The sequence below is a fragment of the Physeter macrocephalus genome, chromosome 20 (genome assembly GCF_002837175.3).
Source record: "Physeter macrocephalus isolate SW-GA chromosome 20, ASM283717v5, whole genome shotgun sequence".
Lineage (NCBI taxonomy): Eukaryota > Metazoa > Chordata > Mammalia > Artiodactyla > Physeteridae > Physeter > Physeter macrocephalus.
In genome coordinates, this window is record NC_041233.1 from 23,695,333 (window position 1) to 23,713,682 (window position 18,350).

The 18,350-nt window shown below is 51.5% G+C and overlaps 1 protein-coding gene across 2 annotated transcripts in view; it reads right to left on the reverse strand.

Annotated features, from left to right (window-relative positions):
• Positions 1 to 15,621, reverse strand: part of CHST3 (carbohydrate sulfotransferase 3) — a 45,058-nt gene extending 29,437 nt beyond the window's left edge. The window contains exon 1 of one of the 2 annotated variants that reach the window (XM_007104470.4): positions 15,060 to 15,621. The gene's annotated coding sequence lies outside the window, so the exon portion shown is untranslated. Of the gene's footprint in view, positions 1 to 10,916; positions 11,230 to 15,059 lie in introns of those variants that run through there. The other variant, XM_055080960.1, reaches the window with a different exon arrangement.
• Between the last annotated feature and the right edge of the window lie 2,729 nt (positions 15,622 to 18,350).

Consider the following 18,350-nt stretch of genomic DNA (forward strand, 5'->3'; position numbering starts at 1 on the left):
TTATTTTGGTCTTTACAAAATTCTCTTAATGGAAAAAATTTCAATTCCCTGGAAGACTGTAAAAGGCACCTGGAACAGTTGTTTGTTCAAAAAGATAAAAAGTTTTGGGAAGACAGAATTATGAAGTTGCCTGAAAAATGGCAGAAGGTAGTGGAACAAAAGGGTGAATGCGTTGTTCAATAAAGTTCTTGGTGAAAATGAAAAAAAAAAAAAGATCCTGGCATGAAAGTTCCCTTGCCCCACACCAGGCCCTCATGTAGGTTATTGAACAGATGAAAGGGGCCGCTTTGGGGGCAGACAGCCTCTTTACAACACTGGCCTAAAGCTAAATTAAATTGTGCATTTCCCCCATGTTTATAAAGCTTTCTGTCCCTCCACTGCCCCCCTTTCTTTATATATATGCCTAGAGAAGTATGTGGACCTGATAGCTAACCAGTTACATCTGGATGTAGGGTTGAGGGGTGATTTGTTGCTTTCTTCTCAGTATTCATCCATTTTACTTGAATTTTGCATGTTAAACATCTATCATTATTACAAAACTAAAGCCATTACTTAGGGACTTCCCTGGTGGCACAGTGGCTAAACTCCACGCTCCCAAAGCAGGGGGCCGGGGTTTGATCCCTGGTCAGGGAACTAGATCCCACATGCATGCCGCAACTAAGGAGCTCATGAGCTGCAACTAAGACCCGGTACAACTAAATAACTAAATAAAGAAATACTTAAAAAATAAAATTAAAAAATAAAATAAAGCCACTACTTAAAAAATATAAAGCCGAGGAGGGTCCATCGCTGTGTGGAAACACAGAAAAGGGAAGGCATTTGCCAAGGCAGGATAGTGCTGCCCAAAGGGCCACCCCTCCCCCATTCATGCCCTAAGTCTGAGCCCAGACCCCACATGTCCCCAGAGCCCTCCCCCACATTCATAATGATTCCCTTAGAGGAAGAGCACTGTCCCCCCTACCCCACATCTGTCACCCTCTTAGAAAGCCCTTTGGCAGCTCCAGGTTCTCCCACCAGCCCTCTGGATCCTTACTGCCACCCTCTCCTTCCTTAATCAGATGAGAAAGGGAGGTACAAAGAAGCTAAGCGGGGCTTCCCTGGTGGCGCAGTGGTTAAGAATCCACCTGCCAATGCAGGGGACACCGGTTCAAGCCCTGGTCCGCCACTACTGAGCCTGCGCTCTAGAGCCCACGAGCCATAACTACTGAGCCCACATGTCGCAACTACTGAAGCCCACGCACCTAGAGCCCATGCTCCGCAACAAGAGAAGCCACCGCAATGAGAAGCTCTCACACCGCAACGAAGACCCAACACAGCCAAAAATAAATAAATAAATAAATAAATTTATTTAAAAAAAAAGAAGAATCTAAGTGACTTGCCCAAGGTCACCCAGCAGGAGGTACAAGGCCAGGACGTGAAGCGTAGGGTCTGCTGAAGGCCAGTCTCAAGGACAGGGCTCTCCTAGCAGCATTCTTCTCTGCCTTGCACCATTCTTATCACTTTCCACTTTATATTAGAGTTAATGTTTGCTGTACAGCCCCTGATGAATATGTTGGGGAAGAAGAAAGGAGGGGAGGAGGGGAGAGAAAAGGAGGGGAGAAGGGGAGGGGAGCAGGGAGGCCTCTGGTCACACTCAGGGTAGGAGTGGAGATGGGTGGACCTTACTTGTGTGAGCCCCTAGGGGACTCTGAACATTCAGTCCAGCCAAAAGGCAGCACAGTCTGGTCAGATCACCGTCACCAGGCCCTGACCCCACAGGCTCCCGCTGCAGGCCCCTGCCCAGCCAGACCAGAGGGCAAAATGGAGAAGGGGCAGTGGGGAGCACAGGTTTCACCTGGAGCCTGAAGGAGCCACTCTTGGAAGCTGGGGACAGCCAGGGGCTGGCTGCCTGGTGCTGCGGGGGATGAGGGATGTGGGGTGGGTGAACCCAAGGTGACCCCTGAGGGGTGGGGACTGGGACGTGGGCAGCCAGCACCGCTCGTAAGGGACAGTCTTGGGCAGAGCTGCACTCTGCAGGCGGCCCCTACTTCTTCCGGAGCTGCAGTTTTTCAGTTGTGCCTCAAAAACAGTGGTGGAACTGGAAGCCCAGTGGAGTATGATTTGTTTTAAAACTAGACAATTTAAAAGCAGCTTACACACAAGAAACTAATATTGCCGGTTGCCTTCGTGGAAAGACCTGGGTGTCTGGGTTAGGTGTGGGAAAGAGATTTCACCACATATCCTTTTGTACCTTTCCAATTTTATACCATGGGCATGGATTACTTATTTTATAAAATTTAATAAAAATAAAAATAAAATAAAAGCAGGTATCAGTTTTCTACCTGTAGAGGTAGAGGCAAAGTTCTTTTGAGGTGAGACTCTCATTTTGGAAAAGTCATTTGAACACGCTTTTGAATTTAAGCAGAGGCAAAGCCAAAATCTTATCGCAGAAGCAAAATCTGGGGGCAGTGAGAAGCAGAACTGCCCCTGCAGTCGAACGTAAGTCTACTTTCTCTGTGAGAAAACTGACAACTCTCCAGAAATTATTACTATGGTGATCAGGCCTGAGACTGACAAGGAGGGAGTAACTGGCTTTGGTCCCCTCCCACCTGTGGGGGGAGGGGTGTCTAGAGGAGCCGCCCTGTACACTGGGGAATCCTGGGGGATTCCCAGACATCCTTGGAGAGGGCAGGTGAACTTATGCTGACCACATGGGCCTTGGGCATTAAAGGGGACAAGGGATCCCTGAAGGCTGCAGACCCCACAGACCTCTGGGAATCTGGCACCTGTCTGTGGAGAGCAAGGCAGGGTGTCACATGGTGGGTAATCACCAAGGCCAGGCCTCTCGTGGAGGCCCTTTCATAGACAGGCTCTGCCAGGGCCAGTATGGGGCTGGCACTTGGGCAGAGAAGGAATCTGCCCCTTGAAGCCTGGGGAGGAGCTCTATGGCTTCAAAAGTGCTCCCAGTTAAATGGTGATTCATAGCTCAAGGGAAACCAGAGCTTTTCTCACTCCAGAGGTTATTTGCCTTGCAACATCAGGATCCGGTGATTGCAGATGAATCAGAAATGCAAGCCTGAGAACAGCCAGCCTGCGTGGCTCAGTGTCAGAGGGCAGGCTAACCCCTCCCTCCTTCTGTCTGTCTCTTGGCAGAAAAAAAGACTTAAAGAGTCTCAGTTCCTCTCTTTTCCGGCCAGGGGAGTTCCGGTGCACCAGAAAACCTCTCTAAGCCTCAACGTCCTCACCTGTTAAATGGGGATAACCGTGCCTCCCTTGCTAGGTCGTGGTGAGAGTGAGAGGGCACCACTCAGCACAGGGCTGGCCACCAGCCCCTCCTGCGGTCTGGGAGGGAGCTGTGAGTGGCAGCAGCAGCAGCTGCAGCAGCCTGGCATCCTGCACCCACAGACTGGGCTGAGGAAGCTGGCACTTGGCCCCTTGCTTGACTCATACTCCTTTTCCAGGTTTGGCCCCCCAAAACCAGGACAGGCACCCCCTGAGCCCCAGTGCTCCTTCCAGAGGGGAGAGTCTCACCCCAAATGGCCACATCAGCAGGGTTTGCTCAGCCAAAGAAGCTGGAGCTCTCTGTCACCTCCTAAATGTCTGCACAACCTCCAACAAGTTCTGGGGCATAACCCACACTCTGAAATGAAAATTCTCCTGGCACTTCCTGTCTGTACCACACCATTTGGCAGACATAGGTTCGGTACAGCCCACATCCTGTGATTCTCCCTTGGCTTTATTTGAGGCTGGAGTGGCTAAGAGCATAGGCACATCTGGAGTTGGACAGCCAAGTGTTTGAATTCTGGCTGTGTGACCTTGGACAAGTCACCTAACCTCTCTGGGCCTCAACAATGGCATCTATAAAATGGGGCTACCTCATGCAATCAGATTGACACAAATAAATCACTCAGCTTGAGGATGCCTAGTACATAAAGGGCTCTCATATACTCAACTGTACCTTCTAGGAAGGCGGAGGCTGCTGGGACCTGGCATAGCATGAGCACACAGCTCAACCGGCTTTACTTTTAAAAAGTGATTCCAACGGAATAGCAGGCACCATTCTTTTTTTAAAAAAATAAATTTATTTATTTACTTATTTTTGGCTGCGTTGGGTCTTCGGTGCCACGCGTGGGCCCTCTACAGTTGCGGCGAGTGGGGGCCACTCTCCTCCGCGGTGTGCGTGCTCCTCACTGCAGTGGCCTCTCCCGTTGCGGAGCACAGGCTCTAGGCATGTGGGCTTCAGTACTGCGTCTCGCGGGCTCAGTAGTTGTGGCTCGCGGGCTCCACAGCGCAGGCTTAGCAGTTGCGGCGCATGGGCCCAGCCGCTCCGCGGCATGTGGGATCCTACCGGACCAGTGCCCGAACCCGTGTCCCATGCATTGGCAGGTGGATTCTTAACCACTGCGCCACCAGGGAAGTCCCGCAGGCACCATTCTTAAGGGAAGAGCAGCTCTAAAACCTCGACACAGCTGTCCCCTTCCCACCCAGAATTCCAATCACAGGCCTGGCATGGAGGCCCTTTTGGAAGCTGTTCATGCTCATCATCACTTCCAGAAGCTCCTGCCTCATTCGGGTTTATGAGTGGGGGTGGCGTGGAGGCCGCAGGCAGGGAGGGGAGCAGTGGGAAGATGGGGCTACAGAGGTTGGGGAGAACTCAGGGCAGGAAGCCGGGGAGCTGACCTGGCTCTGCTGCCTGGGTGTGAGGGTCCCCTTGCAGGACTTTGGGCACGAGGACTGGCAGGTGGGCAGCAGACAGCAAGACTCAGTGATGTCATGTTTTCCCAAAATGACTCAATGGCTTGTCCCTGAGCTCTGAATGGTGAGCTGTGTGCTGTGGCCTTGGGGCCTCCTCATCTCCTTGCCTTCCAGACAGGATTGCCTGCATCTCTCCTTCCCCAGTCACCTCCCACTCTCCCAGCCTAGGGACCCATGGCTACAGCATCCATGCTCTGCTCCTGGCTGCGACTCCAGCCCAGGGGATGTCCCCATGCTGCCTCTGTCACGTCTCTCTAATCTCCATGTTGAAGAAAGAGCTAAGTGCCAGACAGACCTGGGTTTCATTACTACCTTTGCCTCCACCTGGCTGAGTGACCTTGGGCAGGTTACTCTGCCTCTCTGTGCGTGTTTCCTCATCTATAAAATGGAGACTTTGCTAACAATTTTGCTAGGTTGTATGGGGCTGAGTGAGAAGGTCTGTAAAGTACTTGGCACACAGCAGGTGTTTAGCAAACAGAAAGTATGACATCCAAAGGCCTCTATGATCTGACCCCAATTTACTTTTCTAGCTGCTTTAAAAAAAAAAAGGATAATAGCTCACTCTTCTTGATGCTGTGTGCCAGGTACTGCTCTAAACACTTGTATAGAAACACATTTTATTCTCCTGTCACCCCCCCGCCCCCGTGATGGGTACAATTAGTATCTCCATTTTACAGATGAGAAAACAGGCACAGAGAGGTTAAGCAACTTGGCCATGGTCACACAGCCAATAAGTGGGGATTGAGGGTCCTCATGCAGGCAGCCTGGCTCTAGAGCTTACACATGTAACCACAACTCCATCCTGCCTCATCTCTTCTTTGTGCATCCTACAAATTGAAGTTCAGCCCAACTGGACTCCTCACCAACCTTTGCATTCAATCTGAACTTTCCCATGCCTGTGCTTTTGCCCAGGTTCCCTTCCTGCACTGGAACCCCCACCTCCTCCATGAAGCCTTCCCCAAGTCCTCCCTCATGTCCACCTTTGTGGGCTCATCACAGTTGGACTCAAAGGTGGTTATTTGTGCCTAGGTGTCCTCTCCTCTTCTTGCCTAGAGGCACCTTCTGCTACCCCCAGCCAACCTGGCATGGTTTCAGGCATGAGCAGGCACCCAGACAGGCGGTGCCCTGGCCAGAGCACCTAATGTGTGCTACCTGGGCGGTGTGGATGGGAACCCAGCACACAGGGCCCTACTACTTCTGTGAGGACAGCTCAAAGGCTGCAACTGGAACCACCCCTGGGAGGCAGCCTGCCAGCTGGGCTTCCTTCTCTCTGCTCAGGGGAAAGGACTCAGCCATGCGGGGCCTCCATTGCTTGGGGGTCAGCTTTGAAACCTGGAGAGGATGAATGAATGTCCGTCCAGAAAGGGGACAGGACTGAGAACTGCTTGCTGGTGGGATTGAGTAGTGAGGCCCATAGTGCAACCATCCACCAGGCCACCTAATTCAAAGGGGCCTCTTGGAGCGTTTCAGGCCCATCCTGGGGATTCCAGACCACTGCCCACAGGATAGTAACTGCAAGAGGCCATCTGCCCAGGGTCTCACTCTCCCATTCCCTCCCTATCCCACACAGGGCCTCTGGTCCACATCAGTTGCCCCCTTCCACACACCATGACTCCCACCACCTCTGCCCAGACACTGATCACTCCCTAGGCATCCTATCCTGGGAGCCTGGGCACCGACCAGTGCCTCCTTCATCCTGCGGCCAGGTTTCACCCCCATCACTCATGGTCCCACAGTCAGGCATGGGTACTCAGCGCATGCCTGGGGCTGTGCTAAGCACTGGAGACACAAGGAGAACAAGGCAGACTCTGTCCTGCTCGCAGAGCTCACTACCTGGTGGAGACCACAGACCATGAAAGCAGCCAGGGCAGCACAGCGGGGCAAAGTGTGAGGACGGGGATATGCAGGCAGCCATAGGGAGGGCCGCTGCCTGAGGCTTCTAGAAGGAGACATCCAAGCTGAGGCCTGAGGATGAAGGGAGCTGACCATGAGAAAAGAAGGAAGGAGAGAGTGTTCTGGGCAGCTGGAAAGGCTACACAGAGCAGGACACGTCCATCTGGAAAGAGGTCAGTTTGGAACCTGGAACACCAAGTACGTGACAAGGGCTGGTGAAAGAAGAGGCTGGGGATGATATTCACTGGGAGATCACAGGGCCCAAGGAAGCCATTCGGGGACTTCCCTCGTGGAGCAGTGGTTAAGAATCTGCCTGCCGATGCAGGGGACATGGGTTCGAGCCCTGGTCCGGGAAGATCCCACATGCGGCAGAGCAACTAAGCCCGTGTGCCACAACTACTGAGCCTGCAAGCCACAACTCCTGAGCCCACGTGCTGCAACTACTGAAGCCTTGCACGCCTAGAGCCCCTGCTCCGCAACAAGAGAAACCACTGCAATGAGAAGCCCGGGCACCACAACAAAGAGTAGCCCCCGCTCGCGGCAACTAGAGAAAGTCCAGCGCAGCAACGAAGACCCAACGCAGCCAAAAATAAATAAATAACTTTATTAAAAAAAAAAAAAGGAAGCCATTGAGCATGTCGAGCAGCTTGGTGCTTACTCCACGGTAAGGTTTCTGTCTTGCCGGAATGGCCTTCGGGGAGACAGAGGCCCCCAATCTGCCAGTTCTTCCTTGCCAATAATTTAAATCCCTTCTGCTGCCATCGGCGTCACTTTCTGAGACCTGCCATTGCCAAGGGGAAGCAGCAATCAGCAGATGGCCGGCCTTACAAAAGAGGCTGTTGTACGAGGGCAGTGCCCTGCCCAGTGAGCCTTGGGGAAGGCCGAGGCTCAGACTTCGGCTTGCAGCGCCCCTGAGGCCAGCCTCCTCAGCACTGCCCAGTCAGACACCAGCAGCATGCCCTGGCCACAGTTACGAAATGACTGTCCTGGTGAGACATTCCACCTCTCCCTGTGGCCCCAGCAAGACGGACACACCCAGGGTCAAGAGCACTGACTCTGAAGCCAGGCTGCAAGGCTCAGACCCAGCTCTGCACTCATCAGCAGTGGGGTGCCAGCAACTTATCCCATCTGTCTGGTTCTGTCTGCCCGTCTGTACAACAGTGAGCACAACGGTACCTATCTTTTTTTTTTTTTTTTTTTTTTTTGTGGTATGCGGGCCTCCCTCCGCTGCGGCCTCTCCCGCTGCGGAGCACAGGCTCCGGACGCGCAGGCCCAGCGGCCACAGCTCACGGGCCCAGCTGCTCCGCGGCATGTGGGATCCCCCCAGACCAGGGCGCGAACCCGGTTCCCCTGCATCGGCAGGCGGGCGCGCAACCACTGCGCCACCAGGGAAGCCCAACACAACGGTACCTATCTTGAGAGCATCCTGTGAGAACTCGGTGAGTGCGGGCCCAGAAGGCACTAATTAAGCACAGGGCTGTGCATGCTAGCTGTTAGTGCTAATATTTCCTGTGTCCCCAGCCCCGAGGCACCTGCACCAGATGGAAAAGGAGGAGGAAAACTAAAAGGAAAGTAGCATCTCTCAGAGTAAGAAGAGGACAGGGTGCCATACCCCTGAGGTCACGGGGGGGATGGCGGGGGTTCCAGTTCTTCATCCTGTGAGGATGACTTCCCCTTCCTGGTTCTAGGTTTGCAATCTTGGGCCTCTTCAGGCGTGTCTATCCTAACCCTGCAGAGACAGGCCCCAGGCATCCTCCAGAGGACAGCCAGGGGCCACAGCCCCGGCTGCCTACCTCGGAAGTTGTGAAATTCTTTGCTGAAAATCAGTGCAATCTCAGCCAGGATGGTGGCCCAGTTTGTTTTCAAAATACTTCTTCAGGGCTTCCCTGGTGTCACAGTGGTTGAGAGTCCGCCTGCCAATGGAGGGGACATGGGTTCGTGCCCCGGTCCGGGAAGATCCCACATGCCGCGGAGCGGCTGGGCCCGTGAGCCATGGCCGCTGAGCCTGTGGGTCCGGAGCCTGTGCTCTGCAACGGGAGAGGCCACAACAGTGAGAGGCCCGCGTACCGTAAAAAAACAAAACAAAACAAAAAAAACCCAACTTCCTCAGATAGCCCTATCTTGGCTCAGACATGTTAGCACTTTCCAGAATCCTGCAGATGGTGAGGCAGCTGGAGAGGAGGGGAGAGGAGGGAAGCAGGGAAGAGAGTGGGAGAGGCCTGGGGCCAACATTCAGGTAGCTGCACGTGCCCACATGGGCACAGGCATCGCACAGCACGCTCGGACAGGCGCACACAGGATGGGAAGCGGGTCAGACTGTAGAGGGGGGTCTTTCAACCGTCTAAGCTGTGGAGCCTTCTTATGAACCAGAACTTTCCTAGGAAACCCAATATGTAGAAAAGATAAATGGGGGACTTCCCTCATGGTCCAGTGGTTAAGAATCCACCTTCCAATGCAGGGGACGCGGGTTCGATCCCTGGTCGGGGAACTAAGACCCACATGCCATGGGGCAACTAAGCCCATGTGCCGCAACTACTGAGCCCACATGCCACAAGTAGAGAGAAGCCTGCATACTGCAACGAGGAGCCCACGTGCCACAACTAAGACCCGATGCAGCCAAAAATAAAATAAATAAATAAATATTTTAAAAAAATGATAAATGGGGGGAGAGGCCTGGATCCCCCCTCCCATCAGACCTTTGAGGGGTCCTGATTGAACTCTGGGGCTCCATGGAACCTAGTTTGAAAACTGATGCTGCTAAAGGAATCATACCCTTCTCTGGGGGGAGTTAGTGCCCATATTGTTTTAAGATAATGAGCTTCTGAGCTTCCCTGGTGGTGCAGTGGTTAAGAATCTGCCTGCCAATGCAGGGGACACGGGTTTGAGCCCTGGTCCAGGAAGATCCCACATGTCGCGGAGCAACTAAGCCCGTGCGCCACAACTACTGAGCCTGTGCTCTAGAGCCCGCGAGCCACACTACTGAAGCCCGCACACCTAGAGCCCGTGCTGCGCAACAAGAGAAGCCACTGCAACGAGAAGCCCGCGCACCGCAACAAAGACCCAACTCAGCCACAAATAAATAAATAAATAAATAAATTTATAAAATAATGAGCTTCTTAAGGGAAGACGAAACTATGTTTCTAATAAATTCTAATTTGAGTCTAGTACAGAGAATGCCACACATCCTGAGAATCAGGACTCAGAAAGTTCAAAGTGATTGATCCTATTCGCTGACAAGTTTGTGAGCACCTCTCTGGGAAGTATTGTGCCCTTGGGCCTGAATATCTGGGGCACAGAGTATGTGGTGAACAATAGTTAGAATACCTAGCTATGTACAGGCACATTTCTAAACTCCTCCAGATACAAATTCACTTATAGCCCCATTACTTATAACCATCCCCCTCTTACTGATTAGGAAAGTAAGGCCCAGAGAGGTTAAGTAACTTGCCCAAGGTCACACAGTTACTAAGCAGTACGGTGGGCATTCTGGCTTTAGAATATGTACTCTTCACTATTACATAATTTGCCTTTTGGGATGAGTGCATCCCTGTGCTTATGTATCTGTGTGTGTGTGTGTGTGTGTGTGTGTATACACTTTGGCCCATGATGATGTGTGCTAATCTGTATGTGGGTGTGCAGCCTCTTTCCAAACAAGACTGCAAGTCATGGGGCTTACCCCTCAAATTCTCTCTTGGAAGCCTGACAGCAACAGGCCAAAGGGGCTCTTGATTGGAGGCAGGACCCAGAGCCTCAGGGTGGTGCCTGTTCCCCAGATCCCAGGGGTTTCAGTTTGCTGACCCAGCTTGGCATAGGCACATCAATGGAAAGGCCCCCCGGCCCCTCCCTGGCACTGAGTGGAGCCCTCAGCTGCCAATCCCACTAGGGAAATACCCCCACCCTAGCACCCTGCTTCTCCCCTTCTCACTGGGTGCTGGGTTTTAGAGTGGGTCAACTGAATAAAATGAAGTTATTAAGTTATCACAAGTTTACTTCATACTCCACAGACAAAGAAACTTACAACAGTGAACTCACACCACCAGAACCCTAAACTGATAGGGCCTAAGCTCACAGAACTCCAGTCAAAAGCAAAGACCCCTGACATTCTGGTTAGTCCGGGAAGCCCTATACCGTAAATGGGGTTTTTAGGGTTTCTTCACGTGGGAGCCCACCTTGGAGAAAATTAGCTTTGGTCCATCCACTCTAAACTGATGTTTAAGATTTAAAGCTTCCTCAGATGCCACAAAATTGGAAAAAGCCCCACCATTCTCCATCAACAAAGTCAAACTCACCTCGAGCAGGGCCAAGGCAGGGAGACTTCCTCAGATGGAGCAGGGCTGTGCTGCAACCCCTAGCTGTCTCTTCTCCCACATGCTCCCCTTGTCCCCAGCCACCAGTATGCCAGCTTCCCAGTGTCCCGAAGCACAAGGACAGCTGGCGGTGGGTGTGTTCCCTGACTTTTGAGGCTCCCTGAGTCAAGGAGGAGGGGCTGGATGGGGAGGAGGCAGGAAGGAGGGAGCTGGTAAGGCAGCCGGTGAGCCAGGTGTAAGCACAGAGGCCAAAACAGAGTTTCCCAGGCTAGCTGTTTACTTGTGGCATTCAGGAGAGGCTAAGCTGGGAATTGGCTTATTTATTTTACATGCTTTTCCTCCAAATCCTTTTCAGAGAGCCCTCTGGAATCCCAGTGATAAATTTCCCAGAGCCTCAAAAACCCCACGGTCCCTTAGCACACAGCCATCTCTGTGGGGCAGGGGGGTAAGGGGAGGCATGGGGGGAGGGTAGAGGCATAGAGAGGGAGTGATGGGCCGCTAGAGACCTGAAGTTACTGGTGGTCAGGGGCTCGCTCCTGTGGCCTGCATGCCCCTCCTTCCAAGTTTGCAGAGGGGGGGATGTGCAGGAGAACCAGCCCGATTTAGGTTGATGAAGACGAAGGCTGAGACCTTCAAGCACAGAACAAACTGTCCAGCCTGCCAGAGGCCACCCCACACCCAGACGTGGAATCTACACGCTCAGGGCAGGACAAGCAGTGTTCTTCCACCTGTTTAAGCAAAGGGGACAAGTATTTCTGTTTAAGGAATGAAAAGGAGAGCTGTTTTCCTTTCCTCCTGCGTGACTTCATGAAGGGCAGAGGTCTCTCTCAGTGCTTCCTCATGGCAGATTCCCTTGGCTCCCTGCTTTACCACTTCCCAGCAGAGGCACTCACAGCCCCTCCCTGGTCTTCACCCATCATCTGACAATGTTCCTAAGTACCTCCGTGTGTCACGCACTAGGACAGAGCCAGGGGTACAAAGATTAATAGCCCCCGCCCCTCGGATGGGGCAGCTTCTCCCCACACCCAGTCTCCCAACTTCCAACCTGGACAGCGAGTCCACACCACAGTGAAGCAGGGAGAGGGCTCCCATAGCTTTGCAGCTCAGCACTGAGAACGCTCTGGCACTCACCCAGGTGGGCTCGCTGTGGAAGGTGGGCAGGGGCCAGCTGGGCAGTGCTTATCTTCTGCTCCTTGTTTAAGGTTGCCAGCTTCCCCCATGCCGTGAACACCTGTATCAGAGGATCTGGGGGTAGAGATGTGGGTGGGCAGATCTGTGAGGATTCTGCCCCAACAGGGGTAACCCCCTCTCAGCCTTGGGGCTGGGGAGATAGAATACCAACCAGGCAGAAAACACAGCTGCCCCTAAGTGCCTGCAGGGAGCGCTGAAGGCAGCATGGCTTGCACTTCCTCCTTAGCTTTGTGACCTTGGGCAGCCACTGAACCTCTCTGAGCCTCATTTCCTCATCAGCAAATCGGGAATGATAACCACTGTCCCTCTGTGGGGCCTGTGTGAGAAAGCATAAGCTGGGGACCAGGTGAGCCATGTGGTTAACACAGCCCCTGGTTGCCCCAGCTCTCCCCATCCATCTTTCCTGAGGACCAGGCACCACCACGGAGTCTAGCTCTCCTGGGCTTGTGGTGGCTGGTGGGAAGGACAGCCGTGACATGCCCCTTCATATTCAGCTGAGGGCTGATTTCCCTGTTTAATAGATGTCTCCCCTGGCAAGGGCCCAAAAGGGAAAGGAATATAGTAATCCATTTGAGGATGTTTACCTGGCAATTCCTTCCAAACCCAAACCTGTGACTTGTATGGTCACGAGTGGTAGCTTTGTCCCCATTTCTCACATAAGCAGGGAATGTGCTCTCACTGGAATTACTCGAACATCTCCCTGCAGTCACTCCCAAACCCCCATCGTTTCCTGACTCCAAATCCACACGGAAGGCTCTAGCAGCCTGGTGCCACCCAGCCTTTGATTTCCATGACCCATGGTGTAACCCAGGCTAGGCAGAGTGTGTGTAAAAAGAGGACTGTAGTCAGGGGCCCCAGGACCCGGTAAGTGCATCAGCGTTGCTTCCTTGTTGCTATGGAGAACCAGTTAGGGACCTTAGAGACAGCTGGGCATGGTGGAAACAGCATGGGTTCCAGAGTCAGACTGTCCAGTTTCAAATCCTGGCATTGTCCCTCACCAGCTGTGTGACCCCCAAAAAGTTACTTAACTTTTCTGAACCTCAGTTTCCTAATCTGTAAAATGGTGACAAAACGCTAACTTCATAGGGATATAAGGTCTTGATGACATAACGTAGAGCTCTTGATTCACAGAAGACATAAATAAGGCGGAAAGGTGATATTGGGAAGGGATTGGCTGCAGTGTTCCACCTGAAATTGGGGGTGGCCAAGCCCAGATCACTCTCTCGATCATCTGGGGCCACAATCCTGGGTGCTGCCTACATACTTTGCTAATTTCAGCATTCAGACCACTTAGAAGCTTCACATGCACATCAAACCTAGTCCCAAAGGGCCGGGGGTGGGGTGGGGGAATGACACATTTCTTTGTGATTTACATGGCCAAGTCGCACCACATCCTGGCATGTTCCCAATTCCATGCAGGTAGGGAATCATTCTCAGGATTGCTTGCAATCCCAGTTCCAGGAACACGAGATGTTTCCACTCCTCTGGGAAGCTCATGCCAGCTGGTGCAGAGGAACCCACCCAATACTCAGTACAGGGACTGTGATTGCCCCTCTACCTGCTGCCACCACAGAGCTAAGCCACTGCTGGAGGACACAGCTCCTAGACCCTTCAAGAAACCCATCTCCTTCCAGGCCAGTAGGAGCCAGGAAGAACACTCCACGACACTCCCAGCTTAGCCAAATGCAAAAATGGAGACTTTCTTACTGCCCCTCTTAGGGAAGCAGAGGCCAATGCTGAGACTCAAGTCCCCAATGCCAGCCCACAGGGCCCAACAGAACCTGCTGCTTGGGCTAAACAGATCAGGCAGGGCTCCCTGGAACCACTCAGGGCACCCTCCTCTGCAGATAGACCAATTCCAACCTAGCCGAGGCCACCTGGCTTGGCTCATATAGAGTGTCCTTAACATATATGAATTATTGGTGTCACTATTCATCAAACAACTATTTATCGAGTACCAACAATGCTAGGCACTGTACTAGATCCAGGACAACCTTTGAAACATTCTGGAGCCCCGGACACCAAAGGCATCCGAAAACAGACACAACTTCAGATGCAATGAATATAAATATGGCTTCAGGACTGCCCTGCTTTCTCCATGACCTTGGAGTGTTAAACATCCCCTACCACGTTTTACATATACACACCCAGGGCTGGAATCTCCTCAGCCCACCCCCCCTGGAAGTCCCTCTGAGGAAGCACATCCGCTAGGGGGAAGGGTCTGTGCTTCCCTCGCAGGCCCTGTCACTGCCACCACCCAGCTGTCCAGGGCAGCACCGCCTGCCAGCCTTTTCTACTCTGCTCACAGACCCTAACACACCGGGTCTGAGTTTATGAGTCACTCCCTCCTTTCTCCCGGCCTCGCCTCCGGAAGGGCTGCGCACACCCAGACACATCACCCAGACACCGAGTTTCCACGCCAGACTCGCTCCTGATGAACCCGGAGAGTCGACTGAAGTGTCTGATTTCCCCTCCCCACTTCTCAGCCTCGAGGTCCCGGCCACGACTTTTCAAAGACAAGGCAGCCTCTCTCGTGCCCGTCTCGCTTTGGGGACACCTCACTGTGGGGCTGCAGAGGCAGCAGACAAAGACAGTGGATTTATTTGAGGCTGGAGGACATACTTGGTCTAAAGATCCGAACGCCCGCACTTCCGGAATTGTACAGTTCGGTCTGAAGCATGTGCGTGTGTCTGTGGCTCGATGGGTGATAAGCTGTGCGTATGTGGCAGTTGTGAATCTGGGTGCAGTGGGTCTGGAGGTGTGGGTGCCTGCGTGGAGCTTTCCCCGCGCCGAGAACTCCCTCTCCCACCTTCGGTTTCGCCCCCTCTTCCTCCAAAGTTTGGCGCGCGCTTCCGATCGGGGATGGTGGGGTGCGCACCATTGGGCCATCTCCCGGGCCCAGAGGCGATTCCGGGATGCCGGTGCCCTACTTACCCCGCCACCGAGCCTCCTCCAGCGGGGGCGGATCCGACTTTCCGAGGCAGGGGTCCGGCGCGGGCAGCATCCGCCCGCAACTTTGCCCTCCTCTCGGCAGGACCAGGCAGAAGCGGCTCCGGCCGGGGACGGCGGCGGGGAGGGAAGGAGGCTCGGCCCCGCCGGTTCGCACGGTGGGCGGGAAGCGGCGCCAGGAGGGCGCCGTCCTGCGCAGCGAGCGAGCGGTCCTGCCTGGCGCCTTCCCCGTTCGGCCCGAGTCCGCGAGCGGCCGGCAGTGGCGGCGGATTCCTGAACTGCGTCCAAGGCGCTCGGGGAGCCCTCCTCCTCCTCCTTTTCTCCCTCACCCCACCCAGCTCCCACCCCTGCGCCCCTGGCAACTTGGGAACCGCTGGCGAAGTTGGCGCAGCTCGGGCTGCGCGACGGGCCTCCGGGTGGAAGCAGGGAAGGAGAGGGAGGAGCTGAGGGGGAGCGGGCCGCCGTCGCCCCAGCCCACGGGGAGCTGCGCTCTCCAGGACCCCTCCGTGGGCCTTTGTTCCCAGCGCTGCGCCTCCGCCCGCCTCTCCCCTGGGACTCTCTTAAAGCCGCTGGGATCCCTACCCGCTTTCAGAGACGCTGGAAAGAGCTCCCCTGCTGGGTTGGGAGGGGCGGGGGAGGGTTGGAAGGGAGGTGGCCTGGAGATCCTCGTGGCTTCACTCTGCCAGAGCCCCTCAAGTCCTTCCGGCCTCCCATCCTATTGAAACGGAGTCTTTCTAAAACCTGAGTTCCCTTAGGAGTTTATGATTAATGTGTCTCTCCAAAACTTTATTCCCTTTCTTGTCCCCTCTGACTTCAATCCTGTACTACCTGAACGCTAGTCAACCAGAGTCAGTTGACAAAAATTGCTGCTGTTGAGGACATTGCTAATGTACTAAGGTTGCTGTTGTAACACTTTTAATGTACTAAAGTTGCTATTACAGATATCATTAATGTATAAACTCAGGTGGTTTCTCCAGGGCAAGATAAGTTAACAGACCCCCCTGAGGCCTGGACCACCTGGCCAGAGAATCCTAAACCAGAGACATCCTGAGTCCGGGAACCTGAATGTCACAGAAAGCACAATATAAGAACTATAGTCAATATCTTGTAATAACCTATAATGGAAAAGAATCTGGAAAAGAATATATATGTGTATATATACATATATATACACATATATATGTATATCTGAATCACTTTGCTGTGTACCTGAAACTGACACAATATTATAAATTAACTATACTTCAATTTAAAGAAAGGTTAAAAAATGTCACGGAAATGTCGCAAGATGGTTAATCCCAGCCTCTTTGTTCTCCCCCTTTATAAAACCCCCTCACTCAAAGACCAAGTGGAGCAGATCTGAGGCGTGTCTCCCACTCATTTGCTGGGTGCCTTGCAAATAAACCCTGTACTTTCCTTCACCACAACCTGGTGTAGTATATTGGCTATGCTGCTTGTTGGCCAAGCAGACCCGAGTTCGGTTTGATAACAGTTTTGGCCACCATGAAGGGACCGTCAACTGGAGCTGTGTTTGTAAAAGGGAAGGAAAATGACATGAAATTCTTTGTGTATAGGCTTTTATGCTATTGTATCAAAGTTAGCCTTTTGGAACTGGTTTGGCTTTGAGCCTTTTGGAATTGGTTTGTCTTTTATCTTTGTGTGTGTGTGTGTGTGTGTGTGTTTGTGTGTGTGTGTGTGTTTGTGTGTGTGTATGTGTTTGTGCTAAAGAAGGTACACTATTTTAATTGGTGGAGATTAAACATTAAACAAAAGTTCAGTTACTAAAAATAGCCCTTTAGGATGCATCCTACAAAATTGGACCACCTTTTGTTCTCGTACCATGACTAAAGACAAAAAGATGATTTTTTTTTTTTTTTTTTTTTTGGTAACCCTGTGTAACCACAGTATTCTTTAGACTCTGGAGAAAAATGCCCAAGATTACGCTCATTTGATAATCCATAACTAGTTTTGCCAGCTTGATAAAACATCTTTTCAGAATTCTGACCCTAGGAGAGCAAGTTCTAGGAGGAACTTGCTTTTCTCTCCCTGTGCCTTGAGCTGTAAATGTTCTACCAGGGCTCTCAGGAACTCCTGTCTTATCTAGACATCTCCAATTCCTGAGACTGAGAGGAAAAATGGGGGGTGGAGGGAAGAGGCCTTTTTAAACTTAACTTATTCCAACTGTTAGTTATAAACTAGTGAGTTTTATATTGTAATACTTGATTCATGACTAAGTTAAAATGAAGCTATGAGGTCTCTAGTTGTATCTGTCTATATGTCTGTGTGTACATTATACATGTGATATGTCTCAACTTCCAGAACTTATTAACAAAATTAATTTCTTGGGACTTCCCTGGTGGCTCAATGGTTAAGAATCCGCCTGCCAATGCAGGGGACATGGGTTCGAGCCCTTGTCCGGGAAGATCCCACATGCCGCAGAGCATGCCGTGTGCCACAACTACTGAGCCTGTGCTCTAGAGTCCACAAGCCACAACTACTGAAGCCCATGCAACTAGAGCCTGTGCTCTGCAGCAAGAGAAGCCACCACGATGAGAAGCCCGTGCACCGCAACGAAGAGTAGCCCCCACTCGCTGCAACTAGAGAAAGCCCGCGTGCAGCAACAAAGACCCAACGCAGTCAAAAATAAATAAATAAAATTTTAAAAATTATTAAAAGAAAAAGAAATATACAAGAAACTAAACCAAAGAAATTTCAGGTTTATGTGAACTGGGAAATATTCAGTATTAAATTAACTTTGGGCATTAAAGTTGATTTTTGCTGGTTTAATTAATCAGACATATCCTTGGAGGCATCAACATTAAGTTTGATATTTTTATTGTACCTAGGTTTACTGGAGGTTAAATAAGATCTTATTATATCTGTTGCAGAATTTGTCAACAAGAAAAATAACTTGGTATGATGAAATTTTTTAAAGTAAATTAAATGTAAATGAGATAAGTTTTTTTTTTAAGGAGAACTCTTTAGGAATAATTATGTTTTATGACTGTCTACTTAAAAGTAGTTTCTTCAGATATTTGGTAACTTGAAACTTTAGAGTTTTGCTAAATTAAGTTAAATGATGGAAGTTTATTGAATATTTTACAAGTTTGCTAATCTACAGAGTGCTAATGTAAAAGACAGTTCATAGTTGCTTATTTCTTAGTTTTCACTAGAAATTAAGGTTTCAAGAGTTGAGAATTCTAATTAATATATTTAATTAAAACTAAAATTTAGTAAGAAAACACCTTTGTATGCAAGGAAAAGAAGGTGTAAGAA